The sequence below is a fragment of the Leuciscus leuciscus genome (assembly GCF_965113295.1).
Source record: "Leuciscus leuciscus genome assembly, chromosome: 1".
Classification (NCBI taxonomy): Eukaryota; Metazoa; Chordata; class Actinopteri; order Cypriniformes; family Leuciscidae; genus Leuciscus; species Leuciscus leuciscus.
The window spans coordinates 20,629,307-20,653,214 of record NC_138725.1 but is presented as its reverse complement, the minus strand read 5'-3'; the positions used below and the strand labels follow the sequence as shown (position 1 = coordinate 20,653,214).

General features: G+C 43.2%; 1 protein-coding gene across 1 annotated transcript in view; it reads left to right on the top strand.

Annotated features, from left to right (window-relative positions):
* LOC309493587 (uncharacterized protein) overlaps nucleotides 1-23,908 on the top strand; it is a gene marked incomplete at its 3' end in the record, with an annotated part of 198,508 nt that overhangs the window by 71,180 nt on the left and 103,420 nt on the right. The window lies entirely within an intron of this gene.

Sequence of the window (23,908 nt, the reverse complement as noted above, 5' to 3'; positions counted from 1 at the left end):
CGGATCAATATCTTCGGTTCGGCACTCACGTGATCCGCGGATTGATTTATGAAAAAAAAGTTGTGCGCACAGCGTGGTCATGGCGAGCGTTATGAACCGCCGAGAGCGTGACGCCTCATTCGCGCCGCAAAACCTCCAGACGTGCGTAAACGCGTCTTTACATTGACTTCACATTGAAATCACTCGCGCCAGACACTCTATTCGCGTTTGGTGTGAACGCAGCATGGGTGACGGCGAGAGAGAGAGAGAGAGAAAGAGTGCCTGCGAGTGCGAGCGAGCAAGGTAATACGTTGTCAAATATGTTTAAACTTAAATGAACTACATATACAAGTAGTTATGTCTCTTTGTATTAATTTGTCCTGTTATTGACATAGGCCTAATGCGCGTCATTGACAAAATGCGCAACCAGATGTTCGAATAATTCGAATATGTGTTTTTTAGAGGGAATATTCGAACGTCATTTTTGAGCAATTTTGACAGCCCTATATGACAGTGGAAACACATAAAGCATTGGTCCATGTTTAAAGGAAGGAGATGCCTTTTTATGTTGCACTTTAAGTTGTTTTTCATTAATTATGTTAAAAAGAAGATATTATGCCTTGTGCACTTTAAGTTGATTTTATATATTTTAATTTAATAATTTAAAAGTGTTAATAAAATTATTATTTATTTTTTTTGCTGATCCGAAAAATGATCCGATCCGTGACTCTGATCCGAGAAACGATCCGAACCGTGAGTTTTTTGATCCGTTGCACCCCTATCAGGGACCAGCAGTGAAGAGACCGCTTTGCCAGGGTCAGTTGCTCCAGAGACCAGACTGCCAGGGACTGATAGGGTGACTGTGGAGGACCTAATAAGGCAACTTAAATTGGAGAAATTAATGAGAAGGAGAGCAGAGAGGGCTCTTGCACAACAAAAAAGAATGAATTTGGCGCTAAGAAAGATGAACAAATTAGTTAACCAGAAGTTCACACAAATGTTTAACAGAGACCAAATTAGAGCCCTTGGACAGGAAAAGAAGAAAGGAATACGGTGGGGAAAGGAGACAATTAAAAAGGCAATGCAAATCAAATTTACCGCTGGCTCCACTGGTTATAAAACCCTCCAGCAAATGCAGATTCCACTGCCTAACATCCGCACGCTGCAAAGGAGGATGCAGCATATAAAACTGGAGCCAGGAGTTTTGGGGGAAGTGTTTGAGATGCTGAGGCTGAAGGCTGGTGGCATGAGTGAAATGGAGAGAGAGTGTGTGCTCTCCTTAGATGAGATGTCCATTACTCCAGGCGTGGAGCTCCATATGGGAACTGGGAAACTATTTGGCAATATCACGCTGCCTGACCACGAAGGACAAGCAACGCATGCACTGGTGTTTATGCTGGCTGGAGTTACAACACGGTGGAAACAAGTTGTGGCTTATCACTATAGCGGCAATTCCACCAAAGGCGCAGTTTACCGGCCCATCATAGTCAGCATTGTTGAAGCAGCAGCGTCTGTAGGGCTTCATGTGCTCAACATCACCACAGACATGGGGAGCCCCAACAGAGCAATGTGGAAGTCCTTTGGGGTGACCTGTGACAAGCCATGGATCCAGCATCCTGTTGAGCCAAACCAGCGCCTCCATTTCATGCCTGACGTTCCTCACCTCATCAAGAACTTGAAGAGTGCCATTATCCGTGGTCACATCATCACCATACCACAGGATGTGGTGGAAAAGGAGCAGCTGGCCTCCAATGAGGTCTCTGTTGCCCCCTTAAAGGATCTAGTGTCCTTCCAAGAGGGCATGGCACTTAAGCTGGCACCCAATCTGTCAAGAGGTGTCCTGGAGCCTAGCCATTTCGAGAAGATGAAGGTGAGTTCAGCAATGCACGTATTCAGCAAATCAACAAGTGCCGCCCTGAGGTACATGGTGGAGGAGGAGTGCAGACCAGAGTCCTACCTTACAACATCATGGTTTTTAGAGAAGATGGACCACTGGTTTGACCTCATGTCGTCCCGCAATGTTGTCACTGCCCTCAGTCATTTCAAGATGGAAGAGTATGAAAAGGCCATCAGCTTCCTCCGCGACTCGATCCATCTTTTTCAGAGCCTGAAAATCGGTACCCAGGGCAGCTGGAAACCTGTCCAGACCGGACTGGTGATGGCCACAACAACAATACTGGAGGTCCAGCAAGATCTGTTGAGAGAAGGGCACAAATTTGTTCTTACAAGCCGGTTCACTCAGGACTGCCTAGAAAATACTTTTTCTTGCATACGTCAGAGGAACTCTGTCCCGACCCCTGTGGAGTTCCACTATGCACTAAGGGCTGTCACTGTGGGGCAGTTCCTCTCGACAACACATACTGGCAGTTACCTGGATGATGCCTCAGACAACTTGGCAGACTTCCTGGACACCCAGAACAGCAGCTGCAGTGCTTCTGAGGTTGTGAGAGTGGAGCAACTGTTAGACCCATCACCACCTGACTTGACAAAGACCGAGTCCTGTGTCCTTTACCACCTGGCAGGATACATAGTGAAGAGGGTCATCAGTTTCTCACTCTGTGGGGAATGCCAGTGTGCACTGGTTGAAAAAGTTACCAACACCACAAATGAGAGAGCTCTTTTACTAGAGTTAAAAGAATTTAAAAGGGGTGCATTATACCGGCCATCTGATGAAGTGTTCACTCTCCTGCAGAACGTGGAGCAGCTGTTCCGTTTGCAGACGAGTGATTCCCTCATGGAATCCTCCAATGTAGTGGCACAGCTGGAAAGAGAGGCCATGAGTCTGGACAGCAACCTTCCCTCATGCCATGAGCTGAAGAAAAAAAATCCTATCGACATATATCAGGCTGAGGTTAAGGATTCAATCAAAGTGCATCAGGGCTGAGAGGAAGGTAAACAACCGCAATAAGGGGTACCTTGGCAGCAAGAGTCAGACTAAGAAGGCCATTTCAACACAGCAGATTTCCTCAGCAAAGGTCATAACATCTAGGCCTCTGCAAAACACCTTACTGGTTGCCATGGATGTATTTGGCTTCTCCATTCCTGGCACACCGTCCACAGCCTCCAGTCTCCTCTCATTTCAGCAGCCATCGGCAGCAGCCATCGCCAGCACCAGCCACCACCACATGCAGCAGAGCACAAATCAGTAGACAAGCGCTGTATTGTGGGTCAATGCGTTTCCCTACTCATAGAAGAAATTAGTCACACTGTTTAATAAACATTTTATTCAACCTTAATGATCATATAAAAGATTTCAAGCAGTTTCTCTTTTATTTTAAATAAAATATTTTACAGTCTTTTTATTTCACTTTGTGAAAAGTTTCTGGCTTTGTTCAGGCAAAGATGCACCTTAAACTTTTCACAGTATACATGTGAGAAGAGATTGTTGGTGCAGTGCTTGCATGTCAGGTCTCCCATGTTGGAAAATTATCAATGCCACCCCATCTTACATCAAAAATCACACTGCAGCTTGGCCTTTTATGGGGTGGTGTTGGATTGATTTCAGGGGAATTGTTATTGAAAGAATACCCAAAATGTATTTTAAGATGGCATTTCAGGCATTAATTAAATCATCAAAATAGTGTGTGGTTGTATTGTGGTGGGAAATATGTAGATTTCATTACAGAAATGTTACATGAAAGTTCAGGGATAAAGCACCCATAAACCTGCAGTATCAAATTTGATACACACATTTTTTGCTTGATTAAACTGTAATATAGAGAATGAAGTGTTAGGTAATTATGCATTGTTTCATTACAGACACTATTCATTTGAAACAATTAGTAACAATATAAATGTTATTCTTACTGTAACTTCTTGAAAATGAGCAAAGGTTTTCCTGCAAATCGCGTTTGGATGTTTTAATGACGGCGACAATATTAAAGGCCAAAAAAAGCTTTTCTACCGCCTGCACTGCAGTAGAATGATAATACACTAGATGACAGAATACATGTATCAGGTAGCCTAATATACAACAGGATTTTAGGTAAAGTATTGATCATGTTGATAGGATAGACGTCTCAGAAACTTGCGTAGCAAATATGATACAAATGGAGATAAGTTCACAGCTGGCAAAGTCAAGCTAACAAACTAGCAGACAATCAATCAGTCGTCTACCAAGATAAAAAATATATAGAATTAAGTTTTGCATATACAAATAAGATAAGTATATGCATCATAAAGGGCCTCTGATAAAATATAGAAAGTGGACCATTCAAAATTGCTAGTAATTTAATAAACTTACCTCAGAAGTTAGGCTACTCCACGGCCAGCAATGGAAATGTCCACGCGTAAGGATGGCTGACGCGAAACAGTCGTTCCGAAGCTTTGCGAGATCCCGAAGCGCAGATGTTTCGAAACACTGATCCGAAGCGTGATTCAAAACACCTATGTCACGTGACTATGGCCAAACGAAGCCTCGAAGTGTTTCACTAAGTGTTTCATCAGGTGTGGTCCGCCGAATCAGCGTTTGATTGACACGGTCGGGAACAGACCACACAATCGCACATCTGTATAAAAGTGAAATCAACGCATATTGACCTCGTGGGTTTTTGTGAGAGGAGTGTGATTTTGAGATAGCGGATTTTTGGTGATATAGTGACATAGTGCGATTTGATTAGTTATAGGCTATTTAGGCTTGCATTTAAATTTAACTGGAATTTAAATGAAACTGGAAAGAGATAGCAGTAATCTTTCCTCATTTGTATGACCTAGCTAAAAAAAAATTTCCGCCGTCTGCGTCAATGGCCTCGTGGTCAGTGCGCCGACATGTAGCGTCTTTGCACTCGGGCGTCCCGAGTTCGAGTCCCGGCTCGTGGACCTTTCCCGCCTCGTTTTTTTGTCATCTCTCTACTGTCCTGTCACAATAAAAGGAAAATCACCAAAACAATAAATATATATATATATATATATATATATATATATATATATATCTTTGCATGCCAGCAACAAGTGTCCCTTGTGAGAGGATTTTTTCAAAGGCTGGAGAAATTATCTGTAAAAAAAGAAGTAGTCTAAGTCCTTCAACAGCAGAGAAATTAATATTTTTGAATAAAAATCTCAAAAAAAGTGAGACATTGTGGCTTGATTTCTTTTATTAATATTCATTTTGCAAGACCAAAATAACATTATGCACAGTGAGGAGCCTATAGGTTACAATCTTCACATATTAGAAAATTATAATAATAAAAAAACAACACATTTTTTTAATGGCTCGTCAAGGTTGTTTCAGATCAACACCTGCAAGTGACCACTAGGTGTCACCGTTGAGACGGGTGTCGGATTGATTCGAAGCCTCGAAACAATATGGCACATTTGGTTCAACTGTTTCATTGCTTCACGAGGCCTCGATCTGGCCATCACTATCCACGCGTTGAATGCATTGTTTCGAACTTCCGGGAACTTTACGAGGCTGCATACCCCGGAAGTAGGCGGCAAAAAGCTTTACAACGGAGTCCTATGGGAGTGTCGCCACTCTGTTTTCTCTACCACTCTGCGTTAACTCATCAATAATCCTTTTCCTTATTGCTAACTGAAATACTTGAACAGTAAAAGTGACTCCTATCCTATTGTCTATATTCTTTGATGCGTCTGTATATATCTGAACATAGCTATGGTAATCATTAAACTTCTAACTACTTTTAACTTCTTCAAACTCTCTGGTCCGGCTTTCTCAAGCCAACTTAAAGTTTGTCTCAACAAACTTTTTTTTCTATAGTTTCTACTGAAATAGTGTTTTTTTATGGCAACTGATTTTTTATTTTTTTATTATAACTAATGGTCATGAAAAGAAACATTGTCATTTAAAATGCGTTAAAAGCTAATCTATGTTTTTATTTGTTTGTCATTGTTCTGGTTGCTGGCCAAAAATTAAATGGAATATTCAACTTTTGAACGTTCCCCTCAGTGGGCGTGGTTCTCAGAGTAATATGATACGTTACTGCCAGTATCCACTTTTGTCCTTAAATGCTTGTTTTTTGGGGGGTCAACAGCTTATAAAAACGTGACAAAGGGGAACTGGAGTGCTGCTGGTATCCCTTGTTTCGTCTGGTACTCGTGGAAGGATTAAATGTTCATAAAAAATAATTTGGAAAAAAATCCAGGTCCAGGCACTCAGTAGGATGCAAAAGTTAAAAAGCCTTTATTATTTTAAAGGGCTAAAGCATTAAAACAGCAAAGCGTATCGGCCCACTGGCCTTCATCAGGGTGTTGGTCACAAACAAACAGAATTAAGCCATACTTATAGTTGCATTGATTTCAGGTGTGCCACTCTGGCACCTGCAACACAATTTCTTTGCCACTAGAGGCAACAGTTCAGGTCATGTCTAATAGGTAATGTTGGCCTACTGATGAGAAAATATCATTGTATGTTAGCTAACGTTAAGTTTTATTTGGCTAGCTGCCACCTTTCTAGTTTTAGCATTAGTTTGCAAACTATAACATATTATAGTTTTTTTTTTATGGAATTTAATATTTACTTCCATTTTTGTATGTGTTTAAAGGCAACTGCAACAAAGCGCCAATTCGCGCCTGTGACTTCTAGCAAGATTCCGGAGATAAGTTAACGTTAGGCCATTTGTGATATATTTTTAAATAAGTTTGCTGAAATGATTAGCAATATGTGAAAAGTGCTTTGGAGCCACTGGTGCATACTAGGTAGCATACAATATCTTATAAAATCTCTATAAAATTGGCTAACTTTATCAAATAGGCTAAGTGACCTTTGCATCATGTCTAACTTTATATTTATTACACAGCAAATGAACCAATCAGAAGATGGACCATTTTCTATGTTCAGTCTCACCAGATTAAATGTATTCAGGTAAGCACTGCACTAAAACTCTCACTAATTCATTCATACCAAATCTAGCATTCTAAACAACTTAAGTTTATATTTTTGCATTATTTTGATATTTTATTAGGCAGAAGACTCAGGTGGGTTAACTGTAGGAAGGAGAACAATCATCACTCAGTGATTTATTGCATGTGTCTTAATGTATTTGTCTCAGACAAGGACCCCTTCACTGCAGATGAGCTGAAATGGGCTAAATCATCGATGTCAGTCTTTCTCTCTATGGATCTCAGCATTTTTGGACACAATTTAGGATTTGTAAGTATTAAAATTTAATCTGGAATAATTTAATTTAGTTCAGTTGAAATGTTTGAATATGCTATTGCCAAAGCTGTTTCGAAATAGGCCTATATATTCTTAAGTTATTGTAAACATAATAATAAAAATGTAAAAAAAGGAGGTTAAAAATATTTTGACACTCTCTCTCTATTGACACTTAATATTTATTTCTCTCTCTCTCTCTCTCTCTCTCTCTCTCTCTCTCTCTCTCTCTCTCTCTCTCTCTCTCTCTCTCTCTCACTTTAGTATTTAGTGTTGGAACCGGGCTCTCCTCTGAAGGACTGAGTACATTAGTGTTTGTGGACACGCATACAGACCAGGGAACATTCTGATGTTGTCAATCAAGTTCTGAACAGGAACCAATCTTTGGAGAAGTTCATTTATTCGCAAAGGTGGACAAAAACATTGTGTTGACTTTTTAAAGATTATTTTGATGATGATTTTTACTCGTAGAAGTAGAAGTAGAAGTAGAAGTAGAAGTAGACTGAGGGGTAGACAGTCAGATATTGATAATAAGAAGAAATGTTTCTTGAGAATCAAATAGACTTCAAAAACATTAAGACACTTAAATACTTCTTTTGGCCACCAGTGTACATGAATCCAACACATTTTTGTAAATAAGTAAAATTATTTTGAAGTTAGGGTTATGTGTCATGTATTGTGAAAAGAACTGTGTTTTGTCCTGTGTTGGACATTTCCTTTTTGACTGCTTAAAAATGTATTTATATTCTGCAGTTTAATGAACGTAATGGTTGATATTTCATTATAATACTTGTATAAGCTAAACAACCTATGATTCTACATTCATTTTGTCAAATGCTAATGTTTTGTTTATGATTTTATGCATGATTTTAACAATGTGTTCAGTGAAGGACATCTAGGGCTGTGACGGTATGGGATTTTTTCTTACCGCGGTAAAGAAGCAACAAATCTCGCGGTTTGGCGGTTAACCGACCCCCCACCCAACCCCCCCAAAAAAAATAAAAAATAAATAAAAAAAAATCACCCGCGGCCGCGTCACACACTGCAGACGCGATCAAGAACGCATGTAGCTTGTAAATGACAATGGAAATGAATAACATAAAGCAGTATTCTTTATTAACAAATTAACATTTAATTAAATTGTAAATATGAATAATTAACTATTAATTAAGGCCGGCGACACACTGGCTGCGTGGTGTGAGTGTGGCGTTTCTGTTGCGTGTCAGCTGCGTGGCTTTTTTTATGTCTTTGCACACCAGAAACAGCGCTGCTGCTGCTAGGTGACATATAAGCCTCATTGGTGATATATTCAACATATGGGGAGAGAGTTGTGGAAGGCCTATATATACTTAATGTTAAACATAAATATATAACCGCAAAGACAGCGTCGGCAGTATTGATGGCAAAATAGGCTACAGAATATTTAGTTCTGTATTGACAGGTGCAATATTTGAAAATCGATCATATTTTTTTTAATTACATTTGTATCTGCATTTATGTCAAAACCTAAACTTTCAAACATCAAAATGTAATTTATTAATATGTATTCATGTCAAAATGACATACAAACATTTTTTTCCTATTCTATTTTGCCAGGAAACGCTTCCAACAGGCTTGCGTGAAAAATAGGCGTCGGTTCTATTTCTAGCATGAACACTTTTTTCCGCGCGCCTCGTGCCGCAACTGAGACGCGCGTCTCACGCAGGCACACAGTGTGCAAGCTTTAACCTGTTAACATGGGAGCCGAAATAAAAACGGACACGCCACGCAGCCAGTGTGTCGCCGACCTAAGGTAGGTCTGCTGCACTTAAGTCCAGCAAACGCCACAGGATGGTTAATTTTTCTAAGATGTGGTCTTAAGTTAGTGGTATTTCCTCGCGAGACGGATACTTTTGTGCGACAAATACGGCATATTGCCTTGTCCAAATTCACCGGGTTCCCCTTAATTGTCACCTGCCTCAAAGGCGACACAGTATTTGGCTTAGACACTATATTCGTGGCTATTTTTTGAATAATGTCATTCGGCTAGCGCCGTCAACTGTTATTGCCTATACCACATAAGAGATCGCTACTTGCAATTAAAATCTAACTCCAACTGTTTACGTTATGCTTGTCTTTTATGCCTGTGTTTGTTTGTATTTAATTGAACATTATCTGTAAACATCACAAGTACTGAAACCTAGCAGTTAATTAATAATAATCAGACACACACAAAAAAATAAATCCCCCATATGTTTAACGGACTGTCCCTCCCTTGCGCAGGAAGCGTTTTTTTTTCTCCAGAAGCACTTTAACATGGGACTCGCAGAATACATTAAATTATAAGCAAATATTAATGTGTTTATAGTTCATATCACACACCATATGCACTCCTGTAACTTTCAAAAAAAAAAAAAAAAAAGTGCGGTGATGACCTCACACCGCGGTAGGCATCTCATTAACGCGATATTGCGGTGATGCGGTTATCGTCACACCCCTAAGGACATCACATAATGTGTTAATTTATCACGTTTACACATCTTTGTGCTAACCTTTCTGACATATTTACTTTGTTAAAATCATTAACACAATGAATGAGTTAAAATTAACACAAAAAACGTTGTCCCTAAACTCACCCATTAATGTGTAAAAATATCATTTCCAGCATTGGCAGACTGTATATTTTGTGATATATATGAAATGTTTTTAATAACTTTGTCTAATTGGTTTGTATGTTAGTAGTATTTATGTAGGATAAAAATAAAATTAATTATATATAAAAATTATGAAATCTAATTTAGTACAAATAAAAAATAATTACAGTAGTGTACTGATTAGCTTCGTTTTTACAGTAATGCACTGTATTACACAATTACAGTACCATACTGTAAAACTGAAAACGGTAATGTACTGTAAATCTTAATTACAGTAACTGTAAAAAACCCTTGAAAAGTCTAAGGCTATGTTCACACTTAGCGTCTTTTTTCAAACTGCCAGCGTCTATTCTACATTATAACCCTATGGAGTAAACCGTTTTTTCAAAAAAGTCCTGAGCGCTTTTTTAGACGCCACCGCCGGCTTCTTTTTCTGCAGCTCAGAGCGTCTTTTTAAGTTGAAAAAAGTTCAACTTTTCTGAAAAGAACGGCCTACGTCAAGCGCCTTTTTGACAGCTGACCAATGACAAGCGAGTAGCGAGACCTGTCGTTTCCATAACAACAAGAACAACTGTCTGTCGTGCACCCACAAACGTCTTTGTGAACCGACATTCTCCTCTCCGGTAACTTCAAAAGCCAACGCAAGAGCCAACTTTCTCTTTCTCGACATTTTTTGCATCACACAGCACTAGGCTACTGTTGCAGCTGTTGTTATAGCAACAAAAGACGCGCTCGGCTGATATTTGTAACCGAACGCTGCCAGCGTTTTTTTTTTTGCTAAAAAAACGCCGTTGTCAACTTTTTCTTGTCAAAAAAGACGCTAAGTGTGAACATAGCCTAACAGTGTAGGCAGTGACTTGATGCCTCGCTGTCCTATCAGACAATGACTTTGCAGGCAGCGTTTGCACACGAAGGCTCCTCACGAAACTGATTTCAGACAGACTTCTGAGGCAGTGTTACGGTTTAATGATCTACAGCAAAACAGAGCAAGCTTTGGTTAAATCTAAGTGAATATTTAATGACACCAATAGTAATTTGTCGCTAGAAATGGCATCATAAGTGGAAAACATTGATCAAAAATGTACATTTACACAAAAACTAATGATCAGGATTAGGGATGTCAACGATTAATCGACGATCGATTAATTGTCGATAATACATTTAATCGATACAACTTATCGATCATCGATTAAGCAGGTCTTCATGCGCGTGCGCGCTGCTCAACCGCGAAACATGTAAAGCGAGCGCGCCGGAGTTATGTTTGGGACCATTTTACACCTTCATCATGACTATAAGTTTGCGTGTGCATTCGCAGCCTTTTGTTTTGTGCAAATGTAAGTTGTAATAGGCTACTGTTTATTTTCTGTTGGCCTATCTATATCTGATTTATCTCATATTGGATGCATTTGGTTAACAATTAACTCTGTAGTAAAGCGTCAGCTTCAGCGCGCGCAGCTCAAACGGCAGTGCACGACTAATAATGACTATTGGGACTGTAATATCACATAACATTATAAAGAGAACAATATTGTAATAAAACATTGTGAATTATTTGGGTTTAGTTGCCGTGTCGCGTTGCTCCAGGAAGAGCGCGTCCACAACATGAGTAGTTCTGAATGAATGGCACGTAACTTAGTTCAAGTTCACTTGTGCATGAATTTGCGTCATTTTGTGCAGATATAATTTTCAATGTTATGTTTATTTTGAATATACCTGATTAATCTCATATAGGATGCGTTTCTTTTAGATAAATAACGTGCTAGCAAAGTGCTCCAGTTTAACGGTAGCAGATTCATTCAGCGCGTGCAGTTGTTCCAGGAAGAGCGCGTCCACAACAGTCACACATTCTAAGCGCATATGAGGCGGCGTTGGTGACACGTTGTATTAGTAGTTATATTTGATTATTAAATAATTAATTTAATTATCAATCACATCGAAACATTTTACAATCCTACTAGCCCTTTATTTATATTTAAAACCATTCTAATTGATTTGGTGAGGAACGTAGCGTTTTGAGCAGCATTTGCAGACCCAGTCATGCTGTCATAGCCACTGCAGTAGACGCATATCGCAGTATTAAGGCTAACGATTAATCGATTAATTGATCGTTAATTTAAACGACGATCGATCATGGGATTTTGTGAAAATTGACATCCCTAATCAGGATATCATGTTATCATAATAGTTAAATGAATTATAATTATATCTATGACCATTATAATACTGTATTAGTCGCCTATTATTTAGCTGATTATTTAGCCTACAGGCTTCTCAAGGACAATCTCACTGAAAAAACCTGGGGTTAATGATTTTAAAATGTGAGACTTATTTCAAAAGCATAAATCTCACAGACCCCAAACCTTTGAACAGTAGTGCACTGTATGTTTGAGGTGGTTTTGCTTACTAGTCATATGGTTCATAGCCATGGAGATTGTCTTGGACAGGGGGTGCAGCAGGCCATCACAGCATGATGATCTAGGAACATAACAAGCTATTTGTCACAGAGCCAACAATATTACATGGGATTGGTTTAATAAAAGGAACCAAGCTAGAACAGAGGTGAAATGCAGAAAAGATAAATATATAAAAATCTTAAGATAATATATTGTGAAATAAATGCATATGGAATTATTATCATGATTAAACAATAACTCACCCCTTGTTGTAGAGGGTTCTCTTACGAGAGTCCTCTCGTACTGCGTTTTGTAAAAACGCTACGGGAAAAGTCTCTTTTCACGAAATACTGAAGCAAAAAATTATCCTTAATTTTCATACATGTAAAGCGCGTTGCGGCAGTGCTTAGCTATGGCGAGACGGCTCGCTCGCTCATTGGCTGCTCTGCAGCAACTGCATAAGCCTATCGAGCGAGGCCTGAGGTGACGTCAGGCCAATGAGGACGCTTCGCGCCCTCCTAGCCATTTCCCGCCGAGATGGGTGTGGCTAGCCTCTATATAAGGAGCTCGAGAAGGCTGATTCACTTGATTTTCATCTCTTCAGCGAAGCTCACGCATCGCTGGATCACGAGGAAGCAAGCGTCGTTTGAGGCAAGCATTTCAGCGGGACGAGCCACTCGAAGCTGCTGGCAACGCCGCCTTCTACAGCCGTACCTGCTGCGCTTTCCGGCGCTATATATCCTTTATTACTCTGTTTGTGTGTGTGTGTGTGTGTTCGCCGCCGCGACACTCACCCCCTAAAAGAGCTGCGTCTTTTTAAAGATGCCTTCATGTGGCTCGTGCCGAGCCCCACTCGCCCAGGGAGACCAACACGTCATCTGCGTTTCCTGTTTGGGTGAGAACCATGCAGCACTCGCGCTCGCTGACGGCGGCTGCCCTCACTGCGACCTTTTGCCGATGGTGACTCTGCGGACTCGCCTGGCATCCTTCTCAGAGTCTGCACTCCCCGCCGCGCTGCCGCGCCGTAAGAAGCGCCGCTCGCAGCGGGCCCCGGAACCCGCTCCAGCTCGACCAAGCTCGCCGGTTTGCCCGCCTGCTTCACCGGCTTCTCCTGTTTCACTTCCTGATGCTCAGCGCCCGCAGTCTGCCGCCGCTTCATCAGAGGAAGTCATTTCTGAGGCCGCGTCGAGAGAGAAGGATTCTTGCTCTCTGCTAGCTTCAGGCAGCGAGGACTGGGCGAGCTCTGAGGACCTCGCGCCTCCTGCCCGCAAGCCCACTACGAGAGCCAACATAGAGAAGGAGCTCATGCGAGTACTCGCGCTGGCCGCGGCGAGCCTCGGCCTCGAGTGGTCTGCACCGGAACTCCCTTCTCGTACCCGGCTGGATGGTAGCTTCCTCCCTGGTGAGCGCACTTCTCCGTAATCTAAGCCCGCCCCCTTTCTTCCTGAGCTTCATGAAGAAGTGGCGAAGGCTTGGAATGCGCCCTACTCTGCGCGAACGCGCTCGTCTGTGTCGCCAGCATTTTCCTCCCTGGATAATGCGAAAGACCGAGGCTACCTTTCACTTCCGCCGGTGGAACAGGCGATAGCGACCCACCTTTGCCCGCCCTCTGCTGGACGGCGGACTAAACCGGTGTTGCCTTCTAAAGCCTGCCGCATGACGTCGACGCTGCTCGCGCAAATCTTCTCCGCCGCTGGGCAGGCTGCGTCAGCGCTACACACCATGGCTACACTGCAGATTTTCCAAGGTGATCTCCTCCGTAAGCTGGACGAGATGGGACCGGAGGCTATCTGCATCGCGGATCTGAGGAGCGCTTCAGATCTAACACTCCGCGCTACCAAGTCTGCTGCACAGGCCATGGGAAGATGTATGGCTTCCGCCACTGTTGCTGAGAGGCACCTATGGCTTACGCTCACGGAAATGGCTGATTCCGAGCGCAACGCGTTTCTCGACGCCCCGCTGTCTTCCGCTGGCCTTTTCGGTTCTTCTCTCTCCGAGTTCGTGGAGATTTACCGAGGCCCAGAAAGCGTCTCAAGCCTTTAAGCACTTCCTGCCGAAGCGCTCCGGTTCTGCAGCGAATCGCGAAAAACAGAATCCGCGAAGCTCTCAGCATCAGCCCCCGCCTTCCGCCACACCTTCTCAGCAGCGACAGCAGTGACAGCAGCACAGCTCTAGGTCCCGCTCTCGCTCTACCAGCCGACGCCCTGCTCAGCGCGGGCCTCGGCCGAGGGTTGTGGTGAAGCCGGAAGCCCCGAAGAAGTCCTAGCACTCCTAGGGAAGCGCAGGTGTGTGAGCCCCGCTGCGGCCGGTCTCTCACCCAAGCGCACCGCTGTTTCAGTCCCAAGACTTGCGACTGTTCCAGCGTTTTCTGCAAGACGCAAGCCTGCACAGTTGCCCGCTCGCCTGCACACAAAAGCCGTTTTCACGGCTACCCAGATATATCCCGAAAAGAGTGTATTTTCTGGTGTCCCGGCCACGGCCGTTGGTGCTATAAATGTAGTGTCGATGCCCACTCCTCAGTGCCCATCCCTACACACAAGCACAGCCCTACACTTAGGGCTCGCGCACATAAAATCGACTCAGGTCGATTGCGCTTCCAATATAGTGAAAGTGCCCACTCCCCAGTGCCCACACACACTATGTCTCACAGACCACAGGCTCTCTGTAAAAACGAAACCTGTGCGCGCTCGCTCTGCTCAGACAGGCAGCGCGGCCAAAGCAGTAAATGTGCCCGCTTCCCGCCCACGTTTACTCGCAGACATGAGTCCCGCGGGGCTCGCTCAGACCTCCCTCACTCAGTTAAGCACTGTAGTAAGGTCGAGGACGAGCGCTCTGCCCGCTGTATTAAGCGCGCCCCCCGCCTCGAATGCCACAGGCATAACGCCTATGTTACAGCACCTCGAAGCACCTCTGTCGCACGGCGAACAGAGCGCGCTTCGCATCCAGCCCTTAGCCAGCCATGCAGAAGCATGGGCAGCGCTTCCAGGGGTTTCGGACTGGGTGCTAGGCATTATAAAGAGAGGCTTCTCGCTACAGTTTTGTCGACGCCCTCCCCGCTTCACAGCGCGCGTCGAGACTACGGTGAATTTAGAAGTAGCACACCTACTTCGCGCCGAAATATCAAAACTGATATGCAAAGGGGCGATAGAGCATGTACCCCTGGCTCAAAGCGAAGGGGGGCTATACAGCAGATACTTTCTAGTCCCCAAAAAGGACGGTGGTATCAGACCCATACTGGATCTAAGACGGCTGAACAAAGCATTAGTGAAACGCAGTTTCAAAATGCTCACGACCAGGAAAATTCTCGCGCAGGTTCGCCGAGGAGACTGGTTCATGTCAATAGATCTGAAGGACGCGTATTTTCAAATACAGATAGCGTCACGTCACAGGCGATACTTGAGATTCGCCTTCGAGGGTCAGATATACCAGTATACAGTCCTTCCGTTCGGCTTGTCCCTGGCACCTCGTACATTTACGAAATGCATGGACGCGGCGCTCGCTCCTCTCAGACTCAGAGGCATGCGAGTGCTGAACTATTTGGACGACTGGCTGATCCTAGCTCAATCACGATCACAGCTCGTGGAGCACAAAACCATTTTACTCGACCACCTCGAGAATCTTGGTATCACGGTCAATTGGACGAAGAGTTCACTGAACCCCAGTCAAACGATTTCGTTTCTGGGTACCATTCTGGACTCACAGTCTATGACAGCGCGGCTGTCGCCACAGCGCGTGCTGCACATTCAGCGCGTGGCGAGATCTTTCCGCTGCGGCGCGTCTACCCCGCTCAAAACGTTTCAAAGGATGCTAGGTCTCATGGCCTCAGCATCAACGGTTCTCCAGCTGGGCTTGCTCCGCATGCGCCCTCTGCAGTTCTGGTTGAAAGTGCGAGTACCGCGCGGAGCATGGGTGTCCGGCCGGTTGCGTCTCAAGGTCAATCAGAGCTGTGTCACAGCCCTGACACCTTGGTTGGCAGACGACTGGTACCGATCAGGTGTAAGCCTGGGGACTTCCTCGGGAGTGAGGATGGTGTCGACCGACGCATCCACCTCGGGATGGGGAGCGCTGCTCGAGGGCAGACCGTTCTTCGGCCTGTGGTCGAAACGAGAAAAGCTCCAACACATCAACTGCCTGGAAATGCTGGCAGTGCACGACGCGCTAACGCGCTTTTATCCCCACATCAAGGACCAACACGTCGTAGTCCGTTCGGACAACACGGCCGTGGTGTCCTATATAAATCGCCAGGGCGGTCTGAGATCCACATCCCTGTACAGGCTGGCGAAACGCCTCCTAATATGGGCTCAGCACAGTTTGCGCTCGCTGAGAGCAGTGCATGTGCCTGGGCTCCAGAATGTGGGCCCAGACAGACTGTCCAGGAACAACATTCCCCTGGGCGAATGGTCTCTACACCCACAAACAGCCCGGCTGTTGTGGGAGAGATTCGGCAGAGCGGAGGTGGACCTATTCGCGTCCCGCGAAAACGCTCATTGCCCCGTGTTCTTTTCCAAGAACGACAGCGCGCTGTCCCACGTGTGGCCGCGCTGCCCGCTTTATGCTTTTCCCCCCGTCTCCCTCCTGCCTCAGGTGTTAGAGCGGGTCAAGGAAACGAAATGCTCAATGCTGCTTGTAGCACCGTTCTGGAAGAACCAAGCATGGTTCCCAGTCCTGATGCAGCTAGCAGACATCGCTCCATGGCCAGTGCCATTGAGGAGAGATCTCCTCTCGCAGGCCGGGGGCTCGATTTGGCACCCGCACCCGGAGCTGTGGTCGCTTCACGTGTGGGCGCTCAACGGTTATCCGTTAACCTCGCAGAGGGAGTGATAAACACCATCACTCAGGCCAGAGCGCCGTCGACTCGGCTGCTTTATGCCTCGAAGTGGTCGGTTTTCTCCGGCTGGTGTACAGCTCGGAGCATATCACCTCTCAATTGTGAGGTGACGGAGGTTCTCTCCTTCCTACAGGAGCTGTTGGATAAGGGCAGATCCCCTTCCACGCTCAAAGTTTATGTGGCGGCTATTACAGCGTTTTCCAGAACAACGCTGGGGCAGTCTCTAGGAAGGAACGATTTAGTCATCCGCTTCCTCAGGGGAGCTAGGAGGCTAAATCCTCCCAGACCTCCTTCAGTTCCTATGTGGGACCTTTCTACGGTTTTGGCGGCCATGAAAGGTGCCCCTTTCGAGCCTATCCAATCTATTAGCCTCAAGCATTTGTCTTTCAAAACAGTGTTTTTGATGGCTCTCGCTTCAGTGAAGCGCATAGGCGACCTGCACGCGCTCTCTGTGAGCCCAACGTGCTTAGAGTTTGGACCTAATGACTCTAAAGTCATACTCAAACCTAAGCATGGATATGTGCCAAAATCCCTCAACACACCATTTCGGGCTCAGGTCATCTCCCTGTCTGCCCTGCCGGGATCAAGTGAGGAAGGGGACTCAAGTTTTCTCTGCCCCATTAGGGCTTTAAGAGCTTACGTGTCCCGCTCTGCTGTCTTCAGACAGACTGAGCAGCTCTTTGTCTCGTTCAGTGGACGTTCCAAGGGAATGGCTGTTTCGAAACAGAGCCTATCCAGATGGATATACTTATACTGCCAAGGGCCTCCAGTGCCCGTTGGGAGTTAGAGCGCACTCCACGAGGGGTGTTGCCTCCTCGTGGGCTTGGTCCAGCGGGATTTCCTTACAGGATATATGTACGGCGGCGGGCTGGGCCTCGCCGTCTACATTTATTAGGTTTTACAACCTAGAGGTTCCCGCCTTGCAGGCTAAGCTACTATCGGTGTAGCCGATTCAGCTGTCTAACTAGAACACTGAAATCGCATGCGCAATGCGCTGCCGACTGTCTTATGGGCAGAATTGTGTAAGACCCACATTTCCCGCATTTAGCTCAGGTTTCCCCACCCTGTCTATGCTATGTCATATTCGCGTCTGCTGACGCAACCTTATAAGGACAGAGGAATCCCCTCTTGTCTCTAGACTCTCTCTGTGAGGTCATGTTTTACGTCCGTGGACGTTGCAATATGGGGAATTATGTAATCAGACTCTTTGTGAGTCTATCTGGTGATTATGCACTGTACACCTGGTTTGCTTCCAGTGATTGGTGTCTTTATCCCAGCACGCACGGCGTTTTACAAGGGGTTCCCGTAGCGTTTTTACAAAACGCAGTACGAGAGGACTCTCGTAAGAGAACGTACTCGGTTACTAACGTAACCTCGGTTCTCTCTAGAAGAGGGAACGAGTACTGCGTTCTCTGCCGTGCGTACGGTTCACTCTGGTTCGCTTCGGCGATGAAAATCAAGTGAATCAGCCTTCTCGAGCTCCTTATATAGAGGCTAGCCACACCCATCTCGGCGGGAAATGGCTAGGAGGGCGCGAAGCGTCCTCATTGGCCTGACGTCACCTCAGGCCTCGCTCGATAGGCTTATGCAGTTGCTGCAGAGCAGCCAATGAGCGAGCGAGCCGTCTCGCCATAGCTAAGCACTGCCGCAACGCGCTTTACATGTATGAAAATTAAGGATAATTTTTTGCTTCAGTATTTCGTGAAAAGAGACTTTTCCCGTAGCGTTTTTACAAAACGCAGTACTCGTTCCCTCTTCTAGAGAGAACCGAGGTTACGTTAGTAACCGAGTACGTTTTTTTTTCTCTCGCTTTTCTGAAATCACATTTTAGCAATATTGGTAAGTGACGTCACTGATTAAGTTAACAATACAGTGCATTCTTTTAGGTTAAATAAATTAGCTTACTTTCAATCACCCATTGACAAATTACCAGCAAAACTATTAAAAAAAAACTGTTATCTACACTAAATATGTGTTTAAAAACCCAAACTTTCATAAATAAGACCTTAACTTAACGTAACTTAGGCCTAACGTTCTCTTCTGAAAACGGTTAGCAGCTAAGTTAGCGTAGATGCTAACGGACTTTTTCAAAGACACAAAACCATTTCTTTAAAGTAAATATTCAACAGAAGCGTGTCAATTACACGTAAGAAATGTGTCAGGGACGTTTGTGTGTATTATTTGTGAGATTTTGTTGACTAAACTTACCTGAAAGCAGTGAAACCAACAGCGACAGACAGGAGTTTTGTTGTTTGTCAGTTGTTGATGACGTTTCTGGTTTCCATCTGCTCTCGAGGAGCGCACGTGCGCGCTCCAGTGTTTGATTATGCGCATACGCATTAAAACACTTCAAAGTCACGCAGCATTTAAATAAACATATAGAATTAAAATGTATAACATAATTTAAAATATCATTAATAAAAAGTTATTGCGAATAGATCTGAACGTTGTTGGTTATCTTATAACCTTAGGGGACCGTACTGACGACGTTGTCAGTTGGTAATCTGCCTGTTAAGTGATATTAAAATAATAAGCTGCAGAGAATGTTCCCAGAACGTTCTCTTTAGGTTATAAAAATAAAACCTAAAAATAACCTGCAGGAAACGTTCTGGGAAAGTTCTCTTTAGGTTATAAAAATAAAACCTAAAAATAACCTGCAGGAAACGTTCTGTGAAGGTTCTCTTTAGGTTATTAAATAAAACCTAAAAATAACCTGCAGGGAACGTTCTGGGAAGGTTCTCTTTAGGTTATAAAAATAAAACCTAAAAATAACCTGCAGGAAACGTTCTGTGAAGGTTCTCTTTAGGTTATTAAATAAAACCTAAAAATAACCTGCAGGGAACGTTCTGGGAACGTTCTCTTTAGGTTATAAAATTAAACCTAAAAATAACCTGCAGGGAACGTTCTGGGAAGGTTCTCTTTAGGTTATAAAAATAAAACCTAAAAATAACCTGCAGGAAACGTTCTGTGAAGGTTCTCTTTAGGTTATTAAATAAAACCTAAAAATAACCTGCAGGGAACGTTCTGGGAACGTTCTCTTTAGGTTATAAAATTAAACCTAAAAATAACCTGCAGGGAACGTTCTGGGAAGGTTCTCTTTAGGTTATAAAAATAAAACCTAAAAATAAACTGCAGGGAACGTCCTGTGAAGGTTCTCTTTAGGTTATTAAATAACAACCTGCAGGGAACGTTCCCAGAACGTTCTCTTTAGGTTATAAAAATTAAACCTAAAAATAACCTACAGAGAACGTTCCTAGAACGTTCTTATTTGGTTCCCAAAAAAATAACCAAATGGGAACCATATGGGAACGTTAGGGGAACGTTCTGTGTTTGCTGGGTTTACAGGCTTTTATCATCTATCCTGACTCAAATAATGTGTTTCTAACAGCAAACACTCAGAATAAAGTGAGATGATCTGCTGATGATCCTGAATGGCTTGTTGAATGAGTGTTGATAGTCTGAGGCTCATCAATATTAACAGATCTGCTGAAAACACTCTTTATTTCATGACAATAGTTCCTGTTTTCACCTCATTTATTATGCTGATGTCTTCAGATCTCCTGTAAATTGACACTTAAAGCTCATTTCATTGTCAACTGACTGAAGTTATTTGTTGGTTACTCTGTGCGTTTATTTCTGTGTTTATGATTTTTATCAGTTTTTCTTACCATTATTTATACTTGGAAGAATTTAAATTATTTATATTATTTTCTTTATTTCTAGATAACTGTATTTTTATGAAGAAGCAGAATAATGTTAGGATTAGTAATGTAAATAATGAATTGGCATCGGTTACTGTGCGATGAATAGATAGATAGATTGACTGACATAAATGCTTAGAAGTGTCATTTATTATAAAAACAAATTCAGTAATTTATATTTTTCATTTAGGCAGATCAGCTCCTCCCACTGTAATCACATCATCAGTGAAGCTCCTCCCACATTGTCACATCATCAGTGAAGCTCCTCCCACTGTAATCACATCATCAGTGAAGCTCCTCCCACATTGTCACATCATCAGTGAAGCTCCTCCCACAGTAATTCTCCAATAAATGCTGCAAATTCCCATCAGCTACAAGTGAAGACAGGCATCAGATCATCAGGAAGAGCTGAAATCTGTAAAGACTGAGTTTATTAAAGAGGACAGTGAGAACATGAGTGATCCAGAACCCTGCAGAATGAAACACACTGAAGATCCTGAAGAACAAAGAGGTTGGTGTTTATTCTTCATTCATTCATGATGCTGAAGAACATTCATGTTAGAAACATTCAAGCACTTTATCACATTTAGATAAACAGTTACACTGTGAAATAGTACAGAATGTTTTTTGTTTGTTTTCAACAAATGTTCAGTAAAGGGAGGTTTGAGAAATGTTTATTGATTGTCAACATCAGATCAAGCTAAATACTATCTTAACTGTTTTATTTTACATTTATTTTATATCTGGTTCCCAATTTGCTACAACGTTACCAGAATTCTAGTCATTTTCAACATGTTTAGGAATAATCAGTAAAGTTACTGATAAAGTTATATTTGTCAAATATCAAAGTTATTTATAGTTATAGAGATTCTTCTTACAGTGACTTTGGTAACAGGGTTGATGAGGCCATCCTTAAAAATATTCTTGCTTGCCGTAACCGACCCTGTAAATTTAGGACCGACCCAATTCATTCTTTTTTTTCCCTTTTAGTCCGACCAACTTGCCGGTTGTGAAGTTAATTTACATTACTATTGGGCAGTTCCAGCGTTATGGACGTGACATTTGCAGTCAAAACTTGAAATGTAAATTATCAGAAAACGCGTTTAATACTAATATATTGAAACGTCGGTTTATACATCCATACTACCTTAATAAAGGAGTTCAGCGTTAGAAAAATATCAGTATACACATGCGTTTTATATTTAATATGAGGGAAATACACTTGCGTTACGGTACGGACGTGACACAAAAAATCTTTAACTTTTAGGTGGTAAAATATGTTTTAGTAATTCTATGAATTACACTGCGCAAACCAAAAGTAATATACCCACATGAAGAGGGGTCGGCTCTCCACAGAACATAATATATTCATTTTATTTTATTTTTCGTGTTCGCATTTATGAGGAAGAAACAATGTTACGGACGTGAGCGCTCTGAAAGCGGCACAACAAGACTGCTTTAAAACTTTCACAGAGACCTCAAACAGGCATTTAAAACACAAAATATTAAGGATTGGCATATCAAGCAAAATATTCGATGATTGATCGAAAATCGTATCTCTCCCCCCCCACATGCTCACTGACAAGACGCTCCGACATTAAGTTTCGACATAGGCCTATGTGTTGTAGCCCAGTCATTAAACAACTATTTAGTTTCATATTCATGTTTAAATAAAATATTTTTTTTAAATTTCATGTTGATTATATGAAAAGTGAAAAGCATGAATAAGATAAGATGATCCCCAAAGCCGCCTTAACCTAATGGGAGGCCCTGGGGCTGAGAGGTTTTGTAGGCCCCCCAAATCCCCCCGCCATCCACTCAATTTAGTCTCGTTTTAAAATGGTGTAATCTACATCATAAAATGCATTAGTTTCTTTCAAGACCTGGCAACAATAGTGAGTTTTCCTTCTTTGAGCCAGAAAACACCATAATATTGTTATTAAAATATTACTGAGCCCTCTTGAGCATAAACACAAGACACTTTATTTATCAACAAAGCAACTTTCGTTGACGAAAACCAAAATGTGTGATTTTAAACACTATTATGAAAAACATCATCAACAACCATCACCTGTCTCTGTCTGCACAAACATACTCAATCTGTCTGAACTGATATAACTGATAACAGCAAGAACAGCAACAGATAAATGTAGGAGCCTCTTCTCTGACCTCAGCGGGCCTTTTGAACCAATCACATGACATGCACCTGCACAGACACAAACACACTAATTTCAGCACCGTGGATAGCAACACCAACACGGCCAAACCACTTTTGGCCAGGTATCAAGAAGATAAAAACTGAGCAACATTTATAGAAGGTTTGCAGTATAAATGTTAATTTCTCTCAAGAGGTAGGATGGGGTTCCTCTGCCAGCGTTTCCATATTTTTCAATATGAGCCTTTAAAAAAGGATCAAACTGGCTAATCAGCTCCATGCACCCCAAATAATTGCCGTTATCTGAGTCTCCAAACCTGCGGCTGTCACCCCTGAAAGCAAGTCCCCGTTCAGACAAAAACTTCACAACAGCAACAACTCTCTGTAGAACCTGTGTCCAGTACTCACACTCCTCATTGAACTGTTTTTTTAGTTCTGAATCCACTGTTCCCCTGTCAGCTGCTTGACTGATGTAAGTGATCATGGCTTTTCTGTGAATGTCGCAGCTTTCATGTTCTGCTATGCGATCATTTGCATGTTTCCAGTCAAAATAACCCCCACTCACAAATGCTGATTTCTCCGTGTTCTGGCCAAATAGTTTGCATGCAAAACAAAACACACTACCTGCTGATGGTGAATAACAGAGCCATTCTCTGGGCACAAACTCTCCATTACTGAGTTTGCGTTTGAAATGCATTTTTGAGAAAAATCTTCTCTGCTGTTTATATTTGCGTTCCGATGCTGACACGTCCGCATTTTTATTTTGACAGACCTTCGGTCCCATTTTTGCCCAATAAGCCCGCACTTGTGGGTCAATATTATTTCCCCAGCGGCCCGGGTCACTTTTATATGGGTCATCATCTGACTGGTTTGCGGCCTGGTCCTCTCTCTGAGACTCACCCGCACCCCGCTTCTCCTCCCCTCTATTGATGCTGCTGGTGCTGGCAGTCCCCTGCTGTTCCTCGTCCACCTGCGCGGCGGTCGCGGCCTGCACCTCCTCCGCTCCCTCCGGTGTGTGAAGCGATGTTTCTCCAGTGCTGGATGCATCTTCAGTAGCACTAGAAGCTGGTTTAAAAAATCCGGTGAGCTTTGGGATGCTCTTTAGCAG